This window comes from Austrofundulus limnaeus, unplaced genomic scaffold (genome assembly GCF_001266775.1).
Source record: "Austrofundulus limnaeus strain Quisiro unplaced genomic scaffold, Austrofundulus_limnaeus-1.0 Scaffold244, whole genome shotgun sequence".
Lineage (NCBI taxonomy): Eukaryota > Metazoa > Chordata > Actinopteri > Cyprinodontiformes > Rivulidae > Austrofundulus > Austrofundulus limnaeus.
The window spans coordinates 351,099-356,599 of record NW_013952646.1 but is presented as its reverse complement, the minus strand read 5'-3'; positions in this window follow the sequence as shown (position 1 = coordinate 356,599).

Below are 5,501 nucleotides of genomic sequence, written 5' to 3'. Positions count from 1 at the left end.
CATTAGCACCTCTAGTAATATATTTACTGAGAAAAATGGTGACATGTTCAATGCTTATTTTACCCACTGTATGCAGTTCTAATTAAATCAACTCTTTTTCTAAACTAGTTAAAACATCATCATCTAATGACAGTAAAATTCCTTTCATTTCTTTGACTACTGTGTTCACACTCACCAATCCAAGCAGAACCTCTCAAGCTTATTGGTTTCTCCTGCTTCACATACCTGGAGTCATTCCTGCCTGTTCTAATTGGTAACACATGTAGAATGAATTTTTAAAAAAGTAATTGGCTTGACGTCTTCTCGTCTGAGGGAGCTTTTTTATGGCTTTGATCTCGCAAAGCTGTGGGGAGAACTCAAAGCAGTGCTGTTCAGTAAAGGATGGAGGGAGCGTCAGATGGAAATGTGTTTCTTTCTGAACTGCTGCAGCCACAGGAGGCTGATCTCTCTGGGTGACCTCTGTACCACAGCAGCTGTTGGCCTCTTTTCAGGAACATTTCAGGGCTCATGATCTGGACCGGGTGCTGACGTTTGTCACAGACTTTGAGTTGACGGGTTATTTGTGTGACGTGAATATTAAGGCATCTCCTCAAACATCAAAGTATACTACAGGTTATAGCTGGCTCATGACATTTTGGTGTTCACATTAAAAAAAGAAATCACCAGTCCTTACTGAGCTGACATTTCTTCAAGCCTCTGGCTAAATCACCACTTTTTTTTCAAGACTAAGGGTCTAATTAGTTTTCACACTTTCAAATCCGAGGATAATTCTGACATCTGTCCTCCATTTCTACTCTATATGAATCTCTCTTCTGCTTGTCAAACTCATGTCAAATGAGCCAAAAGTAGGAGATTTATCTTTCCTTCCTCCACGAAGCCTGAAATCTGCTGCTTGTAAATGTTGTTTAGAAGTCACCTTTTTCATTTTTTGCTGCTGATGAAGCTCCTCTAAAGGGAGTGTGTGAATAACGCCTCTAAATTAGACCTGATTAACCCTTTTCCTTTCATTCCCATCAGGTGAGATTGATGTTCAGGCTGCTTTAGTTTCATTCGTCCTGCAAACGTGAGCTGTGAAGATTAGATTTTCCATGTAGCAAAAAGAAACCTCTGTGAGGAGAACCTTGACTGCTGCCATTGCCATTTTTCAGTTCATTCATTACGCATGTCTTTTAAACATTTTAAACCAGGGACACAATGCTTCAGGAAGTAAATGAGAAAAATATAAAGCAATGAAAAGGCGTTTTGTATTATTCAAAGTTATTCGTCCCTGAAACTCACTCCAAAAGCTTGGCTTTTTCATCGTTAGGGTTATCATTATATACAAAACACGGAACATATAGTATATGAAATTTTAAGGGATTTTCGTACTGAGTGAATCTAGAGATGCATAAAGATGTGATCAATCATGTCAGCACAGAGATGGCGACAGCTACAGTGTCTCACTTCTTGGGCTGCATCCTCATGAGTACGTAGCCCAGCTGATCCATGTGGGCCACATCCTCCCCAGTCCGGGTGGTTCTGCATTAAAACTGCTGTGAAATGAGGCGGTCTAGCCTTCGTTTGATGCAAGTTTGCAAGAGCATGCACTACTCCATTACCATAGTGATCGGTTTCATATCAGGCTTAAAATGTGTTGGACATGCATTTACACGTCTTTACACTGGAAGAATAACTTCAATTAAAATATTACATGTACATCAATCAACATTAATTTTGGTTTAGCTCCAGTATCAGAACTTGCAGTTGCGTTTTATTGAACATATTTTTTCAGCGTGAATTTCCTCAGCTAAGTTGCTTAACTTGCATTTAAAAACAAAATCTTTGGTCCGTGATGAATTCCCAAACTACGCCGACTTGGTAAAATAATAAAAACTCCGTCTTCGTTTCTCTGTTTAGTTTGCTGTCGACACATTGAATCCTGGGATATCCTCGGCCAAGAAGGATACTCAGATGCAGCCTTGATGTTCGAGATTTTGTGGGCCGTATTCCTCGGCTGCATGAGGAGGAGCCTGCACATCGGGACAGCCCTTGGCGCGGGGCAGTGACGTATGTGGCCGACAAAYGCGAACACATGAGGATTTAGCCCATGAGTTGTGACACAGCTTCAGTGTGATTCTGTTTGAGGTTTGCTGATTCTGAACACATTTCAAAGCTATTTTCAAAACTGAATTCTATTTTTACTCTTCGGAATTCAATTTGAATCACTTCACTTCAGTTCATTCATACTCAACCCATGGTGCAAGGAGAGAAGATGCAAACTGCAGCTCTTGGTAAACTTTTTTCAGAAAACCTAAACCCACTGAATCAGTATAGTAAGGAAAGGAGGATGACATTCACACAGAGGTGAGAAACTTTAAAAAAATCTATAAGATGCATCTTGTCTGCAGCTTTGCATACCCAATTTGGTACAAGCTACATTTTGACACCTGGATCATCTTGATATTATAAGTGGCTCCAGAGGTATTCCTTGATTTGTCTTCATAATCAGGATARCCCATTATTATTTGGTCTAAACCTAAGAGGGAACTTAAAATGGTATTTGGATATTAAGATTTGCCATGTGGAAAGCAGGGAAAATGATAAAGATTTAAGACTTTTCTGCACAAAATCATGTTCTTATAAATATGGCTTGTTATGATCCCAAGCATATTAGATGAGGGGTGGCAACATAAAATATGTCCAGAGAAAAAGCAAWAGTTTTAATGGGGTTTATTGTAACAAAATGGTTCTGCAAACGTTGCTCAGCTAAAGGTTTAACAAACTTGAATTAATGGAAAAAAAACCTAGATTGGTTCAAGTACATAAATAACCAAAGAAATAACCAAAGTAGTAAGTCTAAACCAGACTTAAAAAAAMCCAAAATAAATAAATAAATAAAAATAATACTTCAATAATGGAGCTTCAAACTTCTCCAAATAGAAGTTTTTAAGTTAAACAACTAGTCAGTCAGATTCAATATTAAATTTCTACATACATGTGATGTTGTCCAGCCTGTAATTTACATGGATTTTCTATGGTTTTGCAGGTATACGGACGTATTAAGCAATCTCATGGATTTTTTTTCAAGTTTTACGGGTTTTTTCAAAACCTCAGTTTCAAATTTAACGTCAGAGCCTTTAGGACGTTAAAAATCAGCTAGAAATAAGACTAGGCATAGGCTCTGCACTTCTTCTGCTCTGCTTTCCTCCAGGCGCTGTCATCTCCTTGACCAACAGCACCCCATGCCCCACGTGGGTGCGAGTCGTACGGATTTGAGGCTCATTGTACAGGTAAATGTTCAAAGTAGCTTTTAATCAAAGCAAAATATGTCTGCAGTAACAGCTATTTCAAAACTGTCCAAAACAGTCTTCCACAAATGTACAACAAAAAAACAAAGTGGAGGTCAGTTCTACAAAACCTTCTTAAAGCTACTCCAAGTAGAATGGGCCTCATGCAAAAACATGTTCGTACTCTTATCCTAAATTTCTCTTACTTTTGTTCGTACGAAGGGTTCGTACGAACATGTCACGTCAGATTCAACAAACTCTTCTATCTTCAGGAAAAGGGTGTAAATGAGTTGCGTAAATTCCACCTGTTCGTATCAACCTGCTTGTGCACGTGAGAGGAGATTAGCATAATTACCACCCCAAAAACACCATATAAGGCTATGTTTCCTGCCTCAGATACAAGGAAGTGTCCATTCATGAAAATGACAGCGAAAACTAAAAAGAAGAACTTTACGAGTTCAGAGATTGAAGTCCGTCTGTCAGAGATCCAGAAAAGAAAATCTGTCATTTTTAGCAGGTCAGCTGTGGAATAAAAAGAGCTGCTAAAGTATAAACAACTGTGTTAAATCATTTTCATTTATTCAGAAGACAGCGTCGCACACCGTAAACTCCCCCCGCGCTCCGCGCGGTCGCTGGTGGTCTCCGATGCGGGTTTGAAATAAGCATTTTAAAATGTTTTCAAAATAAGTCTGGCACTTTGGAGAAAACCCAGGACTCGCTGGAGGGATTGTGTATCCCCTCTGGCCTGGGAACGTCTCGGAGTCCCCCAGGACGAGCTGGAAGGTGTCGCTGGGGAGAGCGGGGTCTTTCTGCTGCTGGCCCCGCACCCGCACCCGATAGCGGATAAGCTGGCCGGACAGACAATTTATATTATTAGTCTAAATTATTACATTTAAAATTATAACTCTAACTCAAGCAGAATAGCCTATTGTCAACATAATTATGGAGTGTGATTTATTTTCAACTCAAAATATCTTCAAACTTACTAAATATAAAGTTATTAGGGAAGAAAACCCGTCTGGATAACAGCAGACTGACTGCTCGTAAAATATACGACAGGTCTGGACCACTCGTRAATTTTGTTTTTATCTGAAAAAAATCGTAGAATACGAAAACATTGGTGAATGCCACAAATTCTCCTAAATCACTCGTACGCACAACTTAAGAACAAATCTGTGAAAGGTTCTTGCATGAGGCCCATTGATTCCAGGAGCCTTTTAGAGTGCAGCTGGGCCTCATCATCTGACTGGCTTGGTGATCTCCTGCTGGTCCAATGGTGTTGCTTCCAGACCTGAAATCTGCGTAAACAAAGAGACTGCACAGCCTCTAGTTGTCAGGTACGGAGCCCGCGAGGGGACACGGGGGGATTTTTTTTCCTTTTGCGTTCCCTCGCAATACTTTTGCGTTCCCACGCAATATTGTTTTGCGTTCCCACACAAAAGATTGTTTTGTATATGAACTGAATTAAATCAGACTTTTATTTTGAAATATCTGGTTACCAAAACAGGATGTGTCGCCACAAGTTCGTGATATTGACTTTGATGTTGCGTGGCTGTACTGTGTTAAAATATCGGCATATGACATACTTCCATCCTGTGTGATATATTTATTCTGAAGCTGAATTAAAGCAGTAGGCTAACTCACTAATGGTGAACATGTGAGTTTGCTAAAAAAAACAGCAGGCAGAACAGTGATAAACCACTTTTGCAAGGTAATGCAAGAGTATTGCGAGGTAACGCAATACTATTGCGCGAGAAAGCAAAAGAAAAAAAAAATCTCCCATGTCCCCTCATGGGCTCCGTAGTCAGGGGCTCAAACAGGGCTTCAAAGACTAATTAAAAATTTTATTTCCAATATTTCAGTCAAAAAATACATAGAAAAGGTATTCAGTATATTTTGACTAAAAACAGTTGTTGCAAATGTTTTCATCAATGCWTTGTAGCTGTCTATTTCTCCACCTATCACTTTGAGATTAATTCTTAGTTCGATGTGATGGGTTACATGATCACCTGCCTTTCATGGTGGCAGATAATGAAGCAGATAAGCATTTTTTTTTCACCCATTACCCATGTATTGTTGCTGATTTTACTCCTGGGTTAATCAACACGCCATTGTTTCATTGTGATCTGGGCCTCCTGTGTAAATCACACACAAACAGAACCATTCCCTTTGCCAGGTTACACACACGCACACACACACACACACACACACACACACACACACACACACACACAC